Below are 20,565 nucleotides of genomic sequence, written 5' to 3' on the forward strand. Positions count from 1 at the left end.
CCGATCACCGGAATAGTAGAATGTACGAAACAGGGAGGGTGTTACACTTCACATCTCTATATTTCTCCATCAAGCTTCTAATGAGAAAGATCGCTTCCATAGTTGAACGATCGGGCATAAAACCAAATTGATTAAGAGAGATAGAAGTATCATGACGTAGTCGATGCTCCACAACTTCATAGTATGGCTCATGAGTTTAATTCCCCTATAGTTTGAGCAACTCTGTATGTCTCCCTTATTTTTAAAAATAGGTACTAAAATACTCTTCTTCCATTCATCAGGCATTTTCTTTGAGTTTAGAATCTTATTAAATAGTTTAGTTAACCATGCCACTCCCATATCTCCCAAATACTTCCACACTTCAATTGGTATTTCATCGGGTCCACAGGCTTTACCCACTTTCATTCTCTTAAGTGCTTCCTTTACTTCTAAGATCTAATCCTTCTAGTATAATTTACATTCTTTTCTATTGTTCTATAATCTATATTCACGCTATTTTCATTTTGACTATTATTATAGAGATCATTAAAATAATTTCTCCATCTTTCTTTAATGTCCTCATCTTTCACTAACACTTTTCCTTCTTTATCCTTAATGCACCTAACTTGATTGAGATCTTGACATTTCCTTTCTCTACTCCTTGCTAATCTATAAATATCTTTCTCCCCTTCTTTAGTTCCAAGTTTCTCATATAACTTTTCAAAGGCCTGTGCTCTTGCTTGACTAACTGCCTTTTTTGCCTCTTTCTTTGCTATCTTGTACTGTTCATATGCCTCATTATTATCACATTTAGGTAATTTCTTATACCATTCCCTTTTTCTCTTCACTGCCTTTTGTACTTCCTCATTCCACCACCATCTCTCTTTTGAGGGTGGTCCATGTCCTTTAGACTCTCCAAGTACTTTTCTAGCTACTTCTCTAATCTTTGATGCCATCTGTATCCACATATCATTAGCCTCCATATCTAGCTTCCATACTTCGGACTCGAGAAGCTCATTTTTGAACTTCACTTGCTTTACTCCTTTGAACTCCCACCACTTTATTCGAGCTACGCTATTTCTTCTGACCTTACTTGAATTGTTCCTAAACTTGACATCCAAGACCACCAACCTATGTTGACTTGTTAAAGCCTCTCCTGGAATGACCTTGCAATCCTTGCATAGAGCTCTATTTGTCTTCCTGGTTAAGAGGAAGTCGATTTGGCTTCTATGTTGCCCACTTTTGAAAGTCACTAAATGTGACTCTCTTTTTATAAAGTAGGTATTTGCTAGTATTAGGTCGTATGCCATAGCAAAATCCAGGATGCTTTGTCCCTCCTCATTTCGACTGCCAAAACCAAAACCTCTATGAACATTCTCATAACCTTGCCTATCACTTCCTACATGTCCATTCAAATCTCCACCAATGAAAACATTCTCTTCATTCGGTATGCATTGCATTAAATCATCCATATCTTCCCAAAACCTTTGTTTACTCTCACTGTCTAGTCCTATTTGTGGGGCATAAGCACTAACTATATTTATTGTTTCTCCTTCTAGTACGAGCTTTACTAGTATAATTCTATCTCCTACTCTTTTCACAGCTACTACTACGTCTTTCAATGTTCTGTCTATGATTATACCCACTCCTGTAACAACCCTTAAAAAAAAAAAAAGGTGAAAGTGACGTTGGCGTGTGACAGTGGGTTTCCACTGTCACTGCCAACATTTTTGAAAAAAAAAAAAAAAAAAAGTTTCAAAAATCGGGAGGAAACCCCCCCCCCCCATTTCTCTTCTTTCCCTCTCCTTCCCTCTCTTCTTCTTCTTCCTTTCTCCGGTGACCAGCCGGCGACGTCCCAAGCAGTTCCCCAAGAGGCCGGCGACCCTCCGGCGACGGCCAGACCACCAGAAATGGCGGCAAGAGAGGGAGAAGAGAGAGAAAACGCGCCTGATGGCGCGGCTTTCAGCGATCGCTTCGTCCGACGTCCGATCGAGGCGATTCCGGTGGCGTTGGAAAGCTTGTTCCGAGAGCTTTCTTTTGACACCAATTTTGAAGCAAATGGAGGTCGGATGAGTGAGATATGGAGGAGAGAAGTTTTGGGTTTTTCAAGCTTTTTCGTCAGATCTACGACGATCCGACCGTTGGATCGACGATCCGAGACCACATATGGACTGAGGAAGAGGAGAGGAACATGGTGGTATGATCAGATCCGGCAAATGTCGCCGGCGGCCGGCCACCGTGCGCGGTGGTTCCGGCGGTGGCTCCGGTGGGCTATGGAGATGATTCAACTTCCAGAGGCTTCCTCATAAATTTTTGGAATTTTTGAGACACAGATAAACTTCGGGTAAGATAATTTTTATTATTTCTCTGTCTGTGGAGCATAAATACAGTGTTTCTTAAACAGGAAAAATTGGAGAAAAATTCTAAGAAAAATATATGATGAAAGTAAAATTATTTGGAGATATTCTATGGTGTTTGTTGAATTTTTGAGTGATTGTAGAATATTTTTGAAAAATATAGATGGATTTTAGTTAGATTTTTAGCATATGGGCATATAAGATTATTTGAAATTAAGATAATTAAATTTTATATAATTGGTTGAAGCTTGAGGATGGAGGTTTAAATATGTAAATATTTAGTTAGGTCGAATTAAGAATATGTTAGATGTTGGAATCTTATAGAATCGAGTAAAATTCTTGAATAAAATATTCATGGGTGATTAGAAAATTTCAATTCATTTTGCAATAGCCTTATAATATTATTAAGGACCGCGGGGCAAAATTTTAGAATTTTTAGAGTTTGTTTAAGTGGATTTTTGAAAAATGTCAATTATAGGGACTAAAACGTAATTTTTGAGATTTTGAGTATTGTCTGATTTGGAGGGCCCAGGAGGGGCCATGAGATATTGATGAGATGTGGTTGTGGAAATTGAGAATTTAGAAGTGTTATTTGAGCCTTTTTGCAGGTTGGGTAGGTCCCAGGTATAGGGGAAACTCTGCCGAATTTCGGGCATGAATTAGGCTATCTATTGCCTCTTTAGAGTTTTGTCTTAACTTAGTACTAATAAATTTATAATTTAATTATTAGGTGATCGAGGTCAGCTATTTTCCTGCATCCAGCAGCCACAATAGTCATCGGTGTACTGTGAGTAAAATATTAATTTTAATTGTAATTTCACTATTATTATATGTTCAAGCATGCCCATGCATCACTTATATGCATATATCTATGTAGATAAACTTTAGGCATGATTTATGTTGCATTCATAATTGTGAAAGTGCCATGTATGTTGTTGTGGTAATTTGGAGCAGTGTGCGTGTGTTGGCGTGCGTGTGATGTGGTGTGGACTATGGATAGGATGGGTAGTCACGGCTTGAGTTCTTCGCTGGGACCCGATCCTTCGGGGGGTAGTCACAGCTTGAGTTCTTCGCTGGGACCCCCGATTTGGTTTATTAAGCGAAAGTCCGGCTTGAGTTCTTCGCTGGCACCAGGTTGGATTTAAGAGAGCTTGTCACACCTTACCCCTCTGTAAGGCATCACATGATCCCGTAGAATACCTAATGAACTACCGCATTTCACCTACCGATAACTCATTAAGTACCCTACAACGGATTTTAAAACAATTTTCCTATTTTTGATAAGTGGTGAGCATTTCTAATAAGTGTTTAAAACATTTAGTTGAAATTAAAACTAATTAATATTTTTGGTCATTTTAGTTTTCCGCAAATTTTATAAAAATTTTGACAGAGTTTCCTCTATATTTTGAGAAAACCGTTCTTTGAATACCTGTAAAAAGCACTTCTAAAAGTTTTTCTCAACCACTACTATAGTTTCACAATCAAACTCAATCAATTTCTCAAGATTCACAAGTTCAATAATTCTCAAAATACTGTCAATCAATATCATTCATATTTCATTAAAAACAAAACAATTTATACACAACCTTACAAATTTATATCAAAAGAAACACAAACTAAACTTTATTACAAACTTCATACAAATTTGTGTACAAGCTGCTCAAGACCCATTTTTACATGTCCATACATTTATGTGCAATATATACATCAAAAGAAGTATTTACAGTTAGGGTATAAATTATACCCGAAGGCTTCAAGCTGATGACTTCACACACCTCAGCAGCTCAGTCTGCTGCTCCTCTAGTCTCTGTATCTGCGACAGCAATAAAAGCTATCGCTGAGTACTAGGACTCAGTGGTGCACAATATACTAAAATAATCTTTATGCAAAACTTAAAGCACATTCATTCAAAAATTTAGCTAAACATGAAAATTAAATACAATCATGCATTGTGAGATTTTACATGTAAACCAAGTTCATTTCAAAGTATCAAAACACATTTCATAAAACCCACAGTTAGATCATGCCATTCGAAACAAATAGAATCTCAATAGCCAGAGGCTAAGAGAAATCACATGAATCTCGATAGCCAGAGGCTAAAGAGAAATCATATCACAAGGCTAGCTAGCTCAAATATATGGATATCCATTCACATCCTCTTCTACTGGCACACCTCAACACTTCTCCAGAGAAGGAATCAAAATTCGAAACTAATTACCCCCACTAGTCGTGCTAGTGAGGTGTTCAAATATGTGGTCATGACACTGTGGTTTCAAAACCTATCTTAATAATTTGCTAAATATTGTCTTTTCAAATATACATAATAACTTTCAACAATTTAGATCAAACATCATAAGAATGTCATAATCCAATATTTCACATTATTCAAAACGATATGCAAAAGATGATTATAAAAGTATATGTTGTGCACAAACCTCAAACGAGTCGCCTGTTGGCCTTGACTCGACTCCTCGGGTTCTGTCCCGGTATTCTTTTCCACTGAAACACGAAATTTTCCAATGTTTCAGTACTAAAACTTAAAATAAATCCAAAATAAACTTAACTTCACATTTACCTAGCTCTAATGTGTTAAATTCGACGTTCTCGAAATTTTGTGTTTTGGGTTACTATTCACTGCACTATTCAAGTCAAATTATTGACTTTCTAAGGCTTAATAGGTATGGGAACTCCAACTTCACCCACATACCACATTTTGGTCACCAAACTTGTTGGTTTTGGTCATTTGTTTAAAGCTTAGGTCATTTTGGCAAAATTGCCAATTTTCGGTTTTGGTTCTCCGAAGTTGCACTATTCCATTGGTCGATCTACTGTTGGAATCTGATAAAACTTCCTTCATAGAAAATGTTCCTTATTGTCTTAAGTGTATTCTCATTTTTGGATCACCTCAATCGGAGTTTTGTAGCTCAATTTATGGCCAAAATAAATTTACTGTTTACGTGCACTGTTCATGTTGCACTTTTGGGTTCTGGCAGATTTTGGTCCAACTTTGATCAATAATTTGATCAAGTTAAGTTCATAATTTGGTCTCACTTTCTTCATATGAAATGTTGTACTATGTCTTACGTTTCCATCGGTTTAAGAATCGCCTAAATCCGAGTTTTCTAGAGGGAGTTATAGCTATCCAAACATTGCTGCTCAACTGAAAATCTGCAGAGTTGCAGTACAGTAATTTAATTTTGCTCAATGATTTTGAAAGGGTTAATGGCCTAATTTGGGTTGGTGTTCTTCATGAAAGTTTTAGATCTATATGCCCTCTAACCCCTGGCCAAATTTCAGGTCAATTTGACCTGTCTAACTTGAGTTATGACCAAATGAACAGTTACTGTTCATTTGGTCAGTTTAATCTTGATGGCAGCCTGCAATCAATCCACTTTGGTCAATTGTTTCACCAAGTTTTGGTCAGTTTTTGGCCATGATTCCTCAATGAAAATTGTGCTCTTTTATGTCTATTTTCATCTCCAATTGGTGGCATATCAATTGGACTTGTAAAATTTGAGTTTTGGTCCTTCAAAGTGGGTTTGGTCATGCTGCCAGCAGCATGACCATTGACCTACGAATTTGATTTTTATTCCAATAATTCCCACACAACTTATTTGGTCATAATTGACCATTATTTCATTTCACAATAGGTTAAACATGCCATTTATGTATTTCTCCAATTTTTGGTTCATAAACCCTAACTCATCATTTTCATGCCTTTAACTAGTTCTAATGGTTTAAATGTTAATCATTTAACTATGTAAAGTTTCTAAACTCATTCAATTGCATCATATTCATGCAAACCATACTCCTCCCAACCAGGCCAAATTTCAGCAATGGTCATTCTCCCATGTTTGTTTCATTTAATCAAGTTCTAAGCTCACTTTCAACCATCACATGTGCATTTGAATGGATAAATGAAGAGTTTAGCATACTAACCTTTGTGTAGCAATTTTCTTCCTCATTTCCTTCAAATTTTCCTTCTTTTTTTCTTGCTCAATCCTCTTCTCAAGTTGCCTAGATAAGCTTTAACTATGGTGGCTAATTTTTCTATGGTGGAATTAGGGATTTGATCAAGCTCAAAATGAGCTTTAATGGAGGTTTTGGGTGAGGGAGAGGGTGAGGGAGAGAGAATCACGTTTTTGATGAAGAAGATGACTTTATTATTTTTTTTTCTTTTCTTTTCTTTTCTTTTATGTCTTAGGAAGACCAAAATTCCCAAATTAATAAAATAAATCAATTAAGCCTTTATGACATCATGCATGATGTCATCACTTTGACTTTTCCATCTTCTTTCTTTTTTTTTTTATTTATTTTTCTATTAGTTCTTTAATTTAATTCTCGATTCCGAAATTTTCTTTTCTCCGATTTTATTCGACAGTTAGGTCAGGAGTCAGCTCTCGGGGTCAATTGACCAAATTGCCCTACTTTGCTCATCCGGTTTGCAAATAATCCAATATTTCTTAGGCTCCACGACCTAATTATTTGGTGACTTATGATTCTTTTTCGTGATTTTCTCTTTTCCACTTGTGTTCATAAGGGTCCTAAGGACCGCGGCGTCACTTTTACGGTTGAAATTTGAGTTTAAAAGCGACTTCATGATCGTTCAGGAGTTCACTCATCACGTGACTCTCGGCTCGTTTAACCTCTTATGTTCCGTTTTCTTATTTATAGTTAACTAATTAAACATTACTAATTATTTGTGTTTATGGCTTCTCAAATTGTCTTAAGTGTGGCCCTAATCCCATTAATTATCCTGACCGATACTGATTCTGGAGCAGTGAAATATACTGTGCTATGCAACGGGTGTTACAATTCTCCCCCCCTTAAATAAATTTCGTCTAGAAATTTTTACCTGGTATCAATCTCTGAACAGCTGAGGGTGTTGTCTCCTTATGTCCTCCTCTCGTTTACAAGTAGCTTCTTGTCCCGAATGATGGTTCCACGACACTTTTACCAACGGTATCGCTTATTCCGTTCTTTGCTTCACCTCATAAGCCAGAATCTTTATGGGTTCTTCTTCATATGTGAGGTCTGGATTCACTTCTATTTCTTCTACTGGTAGTACATGAGATGGGTCTGATCGGTACCTCCTCAACATGGACACATGGAAGACATTATGTATCTTCTCCAACTCTGGAGGTAGTGCCAACCGATATGCCAAAGGACCCACTCTTTCCAGAACCTCATATGGCCCGATAAAACGAGGACTTAGTTTCACCATTCTGCCGAATCTCATAATCCTCTTCCAAGGAGAACCCTTGATTAAAACTCTCTCAACAACTGCATACTCAATTTCCCTTCTTTTCAAATCAACATAGGACTTTTGTGATCGATGCAGTTTTAAGTCGACCCCTGATCACCTTGATTTTCTCTTCAGTCTGTTGAACAATTTCGGGTCCAATCATTTTTCTTTCACCCACGTCATCCCAACACAACGGGGTTCTACATTTCCTGCCATACAAAGCTTCATATGGAGGCATCCCAATGCTTGATTGGTAGCTGTTGTTGTAAGCAAACTCAATCAAAGGCAAGTGTGTATCCCAACTACCCTCAAACTCAATCACACAAGCCCGTAGCATGTCCTCCAAAATCTGAATTACCCTCTCAGACTGGCCATCTGTCTGTGGGTGGAATGCAGTACTAAAGTTCAATCTAGTTCCTAGGGCTCTCTGAAGACTACCCCAGAATCTAGAAGTGAACCTAGGATCTCTGTCTGACACGATAGATACTGGCACTCCATGCAATCTCACAATCTCATCGATGTATAACTTGGCCAATCTTTCTAAATGGTAGTCCATCCGGATGGCGAAAATGAGCGATTTAGTCGATCACAACAACGACCCAAAGCGCATCATGACTTTTCGTGTCCTCGAAGTCCCATCACAAAATCCATCGTTATTCTCTCCCATTTCCACTCTGGTATTGGTAGTGGATGTAACAACCCAGTGGGTATTTGATGTTCTGCCTTTACTTGCTGACAAGTTAGGCATTTGGACACAAACTCCGCCACATCTCTCTTCATACCCATCCACCAGTAATGCTCCTTTAGCCCCTATACATTTTTGTGCCACCGGTGCATGGCAAAAGGAGACTCATGTGCTTCCTTCAAAATGATGCCTCAAATCAACATCATTAGGAACACATATTACGCCTGGTGTAACGATGAAACCATCATCTCGATTGAGAATTCGGTTTCTTGCCTGTCGAACTTCTTCCATCAACCGATACTTCGATCATTACGAGCGGCCATTCTTATCTGATCAATCAACACTGGCTGTACATGCCATGCAACTGCTGTCTGCCCCTCATCATTAATCTCTAAACTGGCATGTAATGATCTCAACTTATGTACCAAAGACAAAGGAGTAACTCGTAGACTTGCCATAGTCTTGCGACTTAAGGCATCAGCCACAACATTAGCTTTCCCTGGCTGATAGTCTATCAGACAATCATAGTCTTTTATCAACTCTAACCATCTCCTTTGTCTCAAATTTAGCTCTTTCTGGGTGCCCAAATACTTTAAACTCTTATGATCTGTGTAGATGTAACACTTTTCCCTATACAAATAGTGTCTCCAGATCTTAAGAGCAAACACAATGGCTGCAAGCTCCAAATCATGTGTCGGATAATTCCTCTCATGCGGTTTTAGCTGGCGTGATGCATAGGCAATGACATTTCGATCTTGCATCAACACACAACCTAACCCGTTGTGAGAAGCATCGCTGTAAACTGTATATTCTTTACCCGGTGTGGGTAAAGTTAGGACTGGAGCTTCAGTCAAACATCTCTTCAATTCATCAAAACTCTGTTGGCATTTATCCGTCCACTGAAATTTCACATCTTTTCTAAGCAGCTTGGTCAATGGAGATGCCAACATGGAAAATCCCTTCACAAATCTACGGTAGTATCCAGCTAAACCCAGAAAACTACGAATCTCTGTGACATTTAGGTGGCCTCCAGTGGGACGACTTCAATCTTACTTGGATCTACCTTGATGCCCTCTTACGATACTACATGCCCTAAGAAAGATATTTCCTTCACCAAAATTCACACTTCGACAATTTGGCATATAGTCATTTCTCCCTCAAAGTCTGCAGATACAATCCGCAGATGTCTATCATGCTCTTCGCATTCTTGAATAGACCAATATATCATCTATGAATACCACAACAAATTGGTCGAGGTATGGTGCGAAGATAGTGTTCATCGGATCCATAAAAGCAGTAGGAGCATTAGTTAAGTGAATGGCATAACCAAAAACTCATAATGGCCATAGCGGGTTACGAGGCGGTTTAGAAATACTCTGCTCTTGTACTTTCAGCTGATAATAACCTGATCTCAGGTCAATTTTGGAGAACACAGCTGCACCCCTCAACTGATCAAACAAGTCATCAATGCGGGGCAATGGGTATCTATTCTTTATTGTCACCTTATTCAACTGCCGATAATCAATACACAGCGGAGAGTGCCATCTTTCTTCTTTACAAACAACACCGGCGCTCCCCAAGGTGACACATTAGAGGCGGATAAAGCCCTTGTCAAGCAATTCTTGCAACCGCACTTTCAACTCTTTCAATTCTGCGGTGCCATTCTATATGGCGTTATGGAGATTGGATCCACACCGAGCATAACATCAATTTCAATCGCACCTCTCTTTGGAGGTAATCACGGCAATTCATCGAAACACATCCGAAAATCACATCTGATAGGGATGTCCCTTAGTCTTTGGACTCCCCACTTGGGTGTCTATCACATGTGCCAAGTATGCTTCACACCCTTTACGATCATCTTTACGGCTAGTGCGGCGAAATGATGTTTGATGGCGATAAATGCCTCTCCGTGTATGACCACATCACCGTACAAAGGAGACCAAAAGTGATCTTGATCTCTGATCAATCATAGCATGATGCACAGCTAACCAATCCATGCCTAAGATAATATCATACTCTCTGAAGGGCATCTTAATCAAGTCGACAGAAAACATGTCCTTGGATCACCAAAGGATGATCTCTATAAATTCTGTTGACCGGACCTCTTGTCCTAACGAACTAGTTACTAGCACTTCAAAACCCATTTGCACACATGGAGCGACAAGTGAAGCGACTATGCTAGCACTAACATATGAATGGGTTGAACCCGGATCAAACAATACAAATACTTCTTGATCAGAGATAAAGAATGTACCAGCTACCACATCAGAAGTCTCAGCCTCTTCTCGCTGTTTCATTGCGTAGATTATGGTTGAAGCACTTCCTTGTGCTGATTGACCAACTGTGCCCTGACTGCCTGAAGTAGTGCCTCTACCTCTGCCTCTTCCTCTGCCAAATGATCAGAACCTGCAGGAGCGGGACTGCGAATAGATCCCTCGGCAGTAGTAGGAGCTGGACCATATCTCGGAGCACTAGTACAGTCTTTAGCTATATGGCCCTTGCCTCCACAGTTAAAACAGGCTCCAGTGGCCCAATAACATTCCCCCCCATGAATCTTACCACAAGTCTCACAGGGGCGGGCAAAATGTGAACCCCTGCTCGACTGCTGACCAGACCTAGGGGGTCTCTGTCCAGAGAATCAGCCCCTACCAAATCTTCCACCTCGACCCCTGCTGGGTCCACTAAACTTCTTTTTCTTTCCAGAGGTAGCACCAGAACTCTGTTCAACTAATTTTTCCCCCTTGTCTTTTTCTGATTTTTCAGCTTTTTCCTTCACTGGGTTTGCTTCTGCTTCAACTCTCTCCAATTCAAGTGCTTGAGACATAAGCTCTGAGAAGTTGCTGTGTCGAAATCCCACAACTTGCATCCTTATGCTGGGCTTCAAACCCGTCTCAAATCTCTTGCATCTTGCCTTACTGGTAGTAAGGAGACTCTCCGCATAGTGACTCAGGCGGGAGAACTCCCTCTCATACTCCGCCACTGATCGGTTCCCTTGTTTCAAACTCAAAAATTCTTGCAATTTCTAATCAACATATGCGTCTGGGATGTATTTCTGTCTGAACTCTCTAATGAAGTCATCCCAGGTTAGCACTGATGGTTCAGCCAAGCTGTGGGGGATGGTCTTCCACCAGTCATACGCATCCCCTTGCAATAGAGACACAGAATACTCAAGCTTCAATTCATCTTGGCGGTCACGGCTTCTTAAATACTCTGTCCATTCTTTCAAGCCATTGCTCTGCCTCAAGTGGGTCTACTGTACCCTTAAATTCTGCAGCCCCATACTTCAATAACTTGTCATACTGTCTGGCTGGAGGCAGTGGTTGTGCCACAGGTGGTTGGGGTGGAGCTTGAACAGGCATACCCCCGGCCATTTGTTGAAACATTGCCGCCATCTGCTGTGCAAACTGTGCAGGGAACTGCGACATTTGCGGGGCTGGTGCTACTGACCCACTGACATTCGGTAAAGCTGGGGCTTCCCCTTGTGCCTCAGCTTCAACAGACTGCTTAACTGAGCGATCCCCTTCTTCCATTTCAGGCTGAAGTTAGGGTATCTCCTGAACAATTAACACAAGGAGATTTCCCTCCGTTAGTTCATATTCATGATGTAATGCACTGTATGTAACAATTATGGACATTGAGCAGTTGTACTTAACAAAGAAAAGACACAAATTCACAATTGAAAACATAATTCAAAAACTTGCTCTGATACCACTAAAACATGTCACACCTTACCCCTCTGTAAGGCATCACATGATCCCGTAGAATACCTAATGAACTACCGCACTTCACCTACCGATAACTCATTAAGTACCCTACAAGGGATTTTAAAACAATTTTCCTATTTTTGATAAGTGGTGAGCATTTCTAATAAGTGTTTAAAACATTTAGTTGAAATTAAAACTAATTAATATTTTTGGCCATTTTAGTTTTCCGCAAATTTTATAAAAATTTTGACAGAGTTTCCTCTGTATTTTGAGAAAACCGTTCTTCGAATACCTGTAAAAAGCACTTCTAAAAGTTTTTCTCAACCACTACTTCAGTTTCACAATCAAACTCAATCAATTTCTCAAGATTCACAAGTTCAATAATTCTCAAAATACTGTCAATCAATATCATTCATATTTCATTAAAAATAAAACAATTTATACACAACCTTACAAATTTATATCAAAAGAAACACAAACTAAACTTTATTACAAACTTCATACAAATTTGTGTACAAGCTGCTCAAGACCCATTTTTACATGTCCATACATTTATGTGCAATATATACATCAAAAGAAGTATTTACAGTTAGGGTATAAATTATACCCGAAGGCTTCAAGCTAATGACTTCACACACCTCAGCAGCTCAGTCTGCTGCTCCTCTAGTCTCTGTATCTGCGACAGCAATAAAAGCTATCGCTGAGTATTAGGACTCAGTGGTGCACAATATACTAAAATAATCTTTATGCAAAACTTAAAGCACATTCATTCAAAAATTTAGCTAAACATGAAAATTAAATACAATCATGCATTGTGAGATTTTACATGTAAACCAAGTTCATTTCAAAGTATCAAAACACATTTCATAAAACCCACAGTTAGATCATGCCATTCGAAACAAATAGAATCTCAATAGCCAGAGGCTAAGAGAAATCACATGAATCTCGATAGCCAGAGGCTAAAGAGAAATCATATCACAAGGCTAGCTAGCTCAAATATATGGATATCCATTCACATCCTCTTCTACTGGCACACCTCAACACTTCTCCAGAGAAGGAATCAAAATTCGAAACTAATTACCCCCACTAGTCGTGCTAGTGAGGTGTTCAAATATGTGGTCATGACACTGTGGTTTCAAAACTTATCTTAATAATTTGCTAAATATTGTCTTTTCAAATATACATAATAACTTTCAACAATTTAGATCAAACATCATAAGAATGTCATAATCCAATATTTCACATTATTCAAAACGATATGCAAAAGATGATTATAAAAGTATATGTTGTGCACAAACCTCAAGCAGTCTTTGTTGGCCTTGACTCGACTCCTCGGGTTCTGTCCCGGTATTCTTTTCCACTGAAACACGAAATTTTCCAATGTTTCAGTACTAAAACTTAAAATAAATCCAAAATAAACTTAACTTCACATTTACCTAGCTCTAACGTGTTAAATTCGACGTTTTCGAAATTTTGTGCTTCGGGTTACTATTCACTGCACTATTCAAGTCAAATTATTGACTTTCTAAGGCTTAATAGGTATGGGAACTCCAATTTCACCCACATACCACATTTTGGTCACCAAACTTGTTGGTTTTGGTCATTTGTTTAAAGCTTAGGTCATTTTGGCAAAATTGCCAATTTTCGGTTTTGGTTCTCCGAAGTTGCACTATTCCATTGGTCGATCTACTGTTGGAATCTGACAAAACTTCCTTCATAGAAAATGTTCCTTATTGTCTTAAGTGTATTCTCATTTTTTGATCACCTCAATCGGAGTTTTGTAGCTCAAGTTATGGCCAAAATAAGTTTACTGTTTACGTGCATTGTTCATGCTGCACTTTTGGGTTCTAGCAGATTTTGGTCCAACTTTGGTCAATAATTTGATCAAGTTAAGTTCATAATTTGGTCTCACTTTCTTCATATGAAATGTTTTACTATGTCTTACGTTTCCATCGGTTCAAGAATCGCCTAAATCCGAGTTTTCTAGAGGGAGTTATAGCTATCCAAACATTGCTGCTCAACTGAAAATCTGCAGAGTTGCAGTACAGTAATTTAATTTTGCTCAATGATTTTGAAAGGGTTAATGGCCTAATTTGGGTTGGTGTTCTTCATGAAAGTTTTAGATCTATATTCCCTCTAACCCCTGGCCAAATTTCAGCTCAATTTGACCTGTCTAACTCGAGTTATGACCAAATGAACAGTTACTGTTCATTTGGTCAGTTTAGTACAGTGGCAGCCTGCAATCAATCCACTTTGGTCAATTGTTTCACCAAGTTTTGGTCAGTTTTTGGCCATGGTTCCTTAATGAAAATTGTGCTCTTTTATGTCTATTTTCATCTCCAATTGGTGGCATATCAATTGGACTTGTAAAATTTGAGTTTTGGTCCTTCAAAGTGGGTTTGGTCATGCTGCCAGCAGCATGACCATTGACCTACGAATTTGATTTTTATTCCAACAATTCCCACACAACTTATTTGGTCATAATTGACCATTATTTCATTTCACAATAGGTTAAACATGCCATTTATGTATTTCTCCAATTTTTGGTTCATAAACCCTAACTCATCATTTTCATGCCTTTAACCAGTTCTAATGGTTTAAATGTTAATCATTTAACTATGTAAAGTTTCTAAACTCATTCAATTGCATCATATTCATGCAAACCATACTCCTCCCAACCAGGCCAAATTTCAGCAATGGTCATTCTCCCATGTTTGTTTCATTTAATCAAGTTCTAAACTCACTTTCAACCATCACATGTGCATTTGAATGGATAAATGAAGAGTTTAGCATACTAACCATTGTGTAGCAATTTTCTTCCTCCTTTCCTTCAAAATTTCCTTCTTTCTTTCTTGCTCAATCCTCTTCTCAAGTTGCCTAGATAAGCTTTAACTATGGTGGCTAATTTTTCTATGGTGGAATTAGGGATTTGATCAAGCTCAAAATGAGCTTTAATGGAGGTTTTGGGTGAGGGAGAGGGTGAGGGAGAGAGAATCACGTTTTTGATGAAGAAGATGACTTTATTATATTTTTTTTTCTTTTCTTTTCTTTTCTTTTCTTTTATGTCTTAGGAAGACCAAAATTCCCAAATTAATAAAATAAATCAATTAAGCCTTTATGACATCATGCATGATGTCATCACTTTGACTTTTCCATCTTCTTTTTTTTTTTTTTCTATTAGTTCTTTAATTTAATTCTCGATTCCGAAATTTTCTTTTCTCCGATTTTATTCGACAGTTAGGTCAGGAGTCAGCTCTCGGGGTCAATTGACCAAATTGCCCCTCGCCTATTCATCCCGGTTTGCAAATAATCCAATATTTCTTCCGGCTCCCTGACCTAATTATTTGACTGACTTAACAGTTCTTTTTCGTGATTTTCTCTTTTCCACTGTGTTCATAAGGGTCCTAAGGACCGCAGCGTCACTTTTTATGGTTCGAAATTTGAGTTTAAAACGACTTGTGATGCGTTCAGGAGGTCACTCATCGCTGTGACTCTCGGCTCGTTTAACCTCTTATGTTCCGTTTTTCTTATTTATAGTTAACTAATTAACCATTACTAATTATTTGTGTTTATGGCTTCTCAAATTGTCTTAAGTGTGGCCCTAATCCCATTAATTGTCCGGACCGACACCGGTCACCGGAACAGTGAAATATACCAGGCTATGCAACGGGGGTGTTACAGAGCTGTATAGGGGATCAGCTCCCATATATTATGATTGATATTACAGGGTGTGTGAGTGCTCCAAATTACCTTTTTGATGTTATGATGTGCAATTGTTGTTGATGTTGTATTTCACTCTATAGGGTGCATTAGCTTTAGATAGTTATAGAGATTATGGTTAAAATTGATATTTTACTCTCTGAGTCGAACGCTCACTCCTGTTCAACATATTTTTTTTCAGGCTACAGGAGGAGACATTTTTTTTAATAACCTGTCCCTTTTCTCTCAGGTTATGAAAAGACTACTTAATTATATTATTATTCTCTAAATTTGTAATTTAGGACTCCGCATGTGCTAGTAGTAGCATTAAGCCTGTCAGGGACTGTATGAATTCAAGTTTTCGTATTAATAAATGAAAAGAAAAAAAAAATTTATGAGTTTTAAATGGTTATAAATGAGGTAACAAGGTTGAGCTGGGCTCCCCAAATTTTTATTTCTGATAATTTCTGGGTTAAGTTGGCCCGAAATATAATTTTAACAGTGTAATTTAAATTATTTTATGCGCATATTGGGCTTAAATTGTGGGCCTGGTTATGGATTTGAGGAATAGTTAGGCTTATTACGGGCCTCGGGGCTTTAAGCTGGCCCAGGTCCTAGTGCAGGTCCGGCCCATAGGTTGGGTCGTGACAACTCCGTTCTTGTTTCTCTCCTTTCCGGTAAACCACAGTTTGTACCCTGAATTACCCACTTCCTTACTTTTCTCTCCTACCCATTTAGTCTCCTGAATGCAAGCAATATTCACCCTTCTCCTTTCCAAGGTATCCACAAGCTCCATTAATTTTCCTGTAAGTGATCCAACATTCCAAGTACCAACCCTAATCCTCCTCCTATCCTGCTCCTTCCTAATTGGTTTCCTTCTATGATATCTTCTATTGTTTTCTATGTCTATCTTGTGTTCTGTTCCACTATTTGTTCTACTATCTGTCCTATGGACTAACTTCTTTATCCACACCCGTCCATGATGTGGGAACCCTTACTCACTTAACACCACACCCGGGCGCCGGCATGGCGCGTCGCTTTTGGTGAACGCCCTACACCCTTGCATATTTATCACTACACCCGGGCTCTGATGTAGCGCGTCGTTAGTAGAGGACGCCCTAACGTTTATATCTTTTGAATCCATATCATAAGGTGTGACGAAATTTTTACGCTGGTTGTCACCTACCGCAACCCTTCTCCTTTATCCGGGCTTGGGACCGGCTAAGTGCAAACTACTTAAGCGGAGTTTAATATATAAAATATATATTATATTTTTTTTTATTATTTCAATTTCAATCGATAATTAATTGAATATTTCATGTTTTGATTAAAATTGATTTTTTTTCTCAATTTTAGTTTGATACGATTAACATTTTGGAATCAATTAAAAAATAAATTAACAAAAAATTTTAATTTTATTTTGTTCGATTAAGCCAATGCACACCCTTAACGGCACTAGTGAAAATTTTCTGGTTCGCCCTGTCCATGTGTACCAAATTTTAAGGCTTTAAATAATCTATATTTATGACCTAAGGTTGAAGCTAGCTAACTTAATCCTACTTTGATACATTTTTCCCAGGGAATTTTTCCATACAAGTGTGAATGAAAAAAGTAAATTTATGAAAAAATATGTGATTGAATTAAATTACAGGAAATGGGGCGGAATTTAGTCAATTGAAACAAAGACGTTAATTAAAATAGCGTACCAACACTAAAACACTAATAATAATAGCATTTATGTCAAAACACTAACAACAATAGCGTCCAGGAGCCAAAACGCTAACAATAATAGCATACAAAGAATTGAGAATATTGCAATGCACAAAAACACAAAAAAATCATTCAAAATGGCGTCGCCATTTGCAAAAACACTATCAAAAATAGCATTCAATGCAAAACGCCATTCATAATGGCGTGCTTCTACAAAATTTAATATTATAATGTTTTTCTTTATAAATAAAAATAATGATGTATTTTTTGTTTTATTTTTTAAAATATATTAATTTTGTATTTTTAAAATTATATTAGTTTTATAGATTAAAAATATATAAGTATAAAATTTTAATTGCATTTGTTAATGAAAATTTATATTATAATTATTTGAAAATATATATTAATTTGTACAGGTAAAAAAAATAAAATAGTGAAATTATATTTTCACAAAATAATAAGTAATATACATAAAAATAAGAAATAAAATAAAATTTGTAGCATTAATATTTACGTAATATAATGTAAAAAAAATAAGAAATTAAATAAAAATTTTTTATTTAAAATATATGAAATTTGAGTTACAAGAGACAGAAAAAAATAGTAAACAAAATTGATTATCCTTTAAATTAATTTGCATGTAATATTAATTTTTATTCTTGTTTTGATTATGGATAGTTTATTTTCTTGATAGCAATTAATATATTTAAGTATTAAAAGCAATTAAATTATAAATTATAATAATATATAATTTAGATATTGTAATTGATTTAGGGTTAGTATTATAATTTAAATTATAATAATATAAAAAAAAATCTTCACAATACATACCTTTTTTTTAACAGTAATTAATTTTACAAACTTTCCACTAAAACCTTTTTCAAGCCACACTATTCTGCCTTAGTTACTACACAAGTGCCGTTCTCCCTTCTTTACTAGTCCACTGGAAGCTGCTCCACTACGTCCACCACCAACAGAGCTGAGAGAGATGAGACGAGAGAGATGAGAGGGATGAGACAAGGGAAAAAATGGGAGTTGAGAGCTGTAAATGGGACTTGAGAGAGAGCTGTGAATGGGAGTTGAGAGCTGTAAATGAGAGCCGGTGGAAATGAATTAAGGTGCGGAGGGATGCTCTGGACGCAATTAAAACTAGCGTCCACTTTGTGCACCGATGCTCTAGACGCCATTAAAACTAGCGTCTACATTAAAACTAGTGTCCACTCTGTTGCAAGCCGAACCCCAGTGTGAGGGACTAATAGCGTCCCACCACGAACGCTATTTTCATCAACGTCCCCAGCTCCCTTCGACATGACCGAGCGCAGGAGGTGCAGAGGGCTTTGCACGTCATTTTGATTGGCGTCCGAACCAGCACGCTATTTTGAATAGCGTTTTGACACCGATTCACACACGTCAGCCGAACTCACCCCTTTCCCGTTATTTTCTTCAACACCACCATTTTCTCGTATATTACGTTGTACAGTACACCTGTACAGTAAAAATCCCTTTTTCCCAACTATACATGGTCCCTACGAGGATTGTGAATTACGTAAGTATAAGTGCAGAGAAGGAATTAGTAACTTGATTTGCTCATTCCCTTACCTCAATTTCATCTGGTTTAACTAAAAATGACTGCCCCCATCAACTTGTTTCTTGTCTGGACAATATTGTTCTTCTGCACTTGCAATTGTTTGCCAGAATTCCCAGTCATCCTCTTATTTGTTGACTCCTTCAAAGATACAGGCAACAACAGCTATATCAACACAATTATAAAGGCCGAGTATCTTCCCTATGGTCAAGATTATCCAGGCCACCTTCCTACTGGGAGGTTTTCAAATGGGAAACTCATTCCTGGCATGTTGGCTTCTATTCTTGGTATCAAAGATACTGTTCCTCCACTCTTGGATCCAACACTGTCGAAGCATGACTTGATTACTGGTGTTAAATTTTGCATCATCTGGGTCTGCATTTGATGATTCAACAACTATTTTGTCCAATGTTATCTCAGTTTCCAAGTAAATTGAATTGTTTTAGGTTTATATAGAGAAGCTTAAGGGAATTGTTGGAGAAGTGAAGGCCATGGAGATTATTAAGGGTGCTTTTGTGATTCTAACTGCTGGCTTTTTAGTTTTTATGACATCCCTAGAAGAAGGCCTCAGTTCAATGTAACAGGGTACCGAGACTTCTTATTAAATGATAGGCTTCAGACCTTTATTAAGGTAAGAAATATTACAACAGAACCTCTTTTTTCATATATATTTGCTTTTTTTTTCTATATATTTACTTTAATAGTTAATATATCTTAAAAAATGGGAACTTATTCTTAATTGTTAAAACATCATAAAAACAGTGATTCAGTTGATTGAAAGTGATTTGATTGCTGACATGTTTATTGATTCTGTAATACTGTGCATTTTCAGGAATTGTAGGAATTGGGTTGCCGCCGGATGGCTGTAAGTGGGCTTCCTCCACTTGGGAGCCTGCCCATTCAATGGAAGTTTGTAAGACTTGATCTGAATCCCTTAGAAGGGCAACGACGTTTGGACGATCAGAATAGAGATTCTCAAGTTTACGATCAAGAACTTGTCAAGCTATTTGCTCGAATTCAGACAACTCTTCCTGTCTCCAAAATTATATATTACGACTTGTATGAGACTATAATGGACATGGTTACTCATCCCAACAAATATGGTAAGTTTAGATCAAAGATTAATTAATCATTAATGTTAAATATAATTAAGAGTAGTATTATCATCAAACAATGTGTTTAGATCATTGATTCATGTAAGTCTTATTATTTAATACACATGAAATTCATATGAATAAACGGTCAAAATATATTAGTCGTGTCATCTGCGCTTGAGAATTAATTAATTATGAGACTTTGGAAGAGTGCATTAATTAATATTTATATGCAGGTTTTGTGGAAACGAAGAAAGGGTGCTGTGAGAGTGCTATCTTGCTGTGCGAACCACTTGCACCATCATGTAAAGATCCTTCGAAGTTCCTGTTTTGGGATATGATTCATCCAACTTTAGCAACCTACCAGTACCTTGTTAAATATATCTTGAAGAATGTTCTTCTTAAGTTGCTGTAGAATCAGAGTCATGCCCGAGGTTCTATCAATAATTGATAATGAATCTGTTATATGGAAATGATAAGTGAAGTAAAGGATGACGCAATGTA

General features: G+C 37.5%; 2 long non-coding RNA genes and 1 pseudogene across 2 annotated transcripts; 2 read left to right on the forward strand and 1 right to left on the reverse strand.

Annotated features, from left to right (window-relative positions):
- Positions 1-1,956: 1,956 nt before the first annotated feature.
- LOC131169633 (uncharacterized) lies at positions 1,957-16,055 on the forward strand. The gene is made up of 3 exons (XR_009140519.1): positions 1,957-2,323; positions 3,067-3,123; positions 15,875-16,055. It is a non-coding gene; the product is annotated as an uncharacterized LOC131169633 (long non-coding RNA).
- LOC131169634 (uncharacterized) lies at positions 3,870-4,889 on the reverse strand. The gene is made up of 2 exons (XR_009140520.1): positions 4,772-4,889; positions 3,870-4,149 (listed from the first exon to the last, which is right to left on the reverse strand). It is a non-coding gene; the product is annotated as an uncharacterized LOC131169634 (long non-coding RNA).
- Positions 16,056-19,007: 2,952 nt separating the features above from the next.
- On the forward strand, positions 19,008-20,476 carry LOC110635445 (GDSL esterase/lipase At2g30220-like; annotated as a pseudogene).
- Positions 20,477-20,565: the final 89 nt, after the last annotated feature.

Source organism: Hevea brasiliensis, chromosome 10, assembly GCF_030052815.1.
Source record: "Hevea brasiliensis isolate MT/VB/25A 57/8 chromosome 10, ASM3005281v1, whole genome shotgun sequence".
Taxonomy (NCBI): domain Eukaryota; kingdom Viridiplantae; phylum Streptophyta; class Magnoliopsida; order Malpighiales; family Euphorbiaceae; genus Hevea; species Hevea brasiliensis.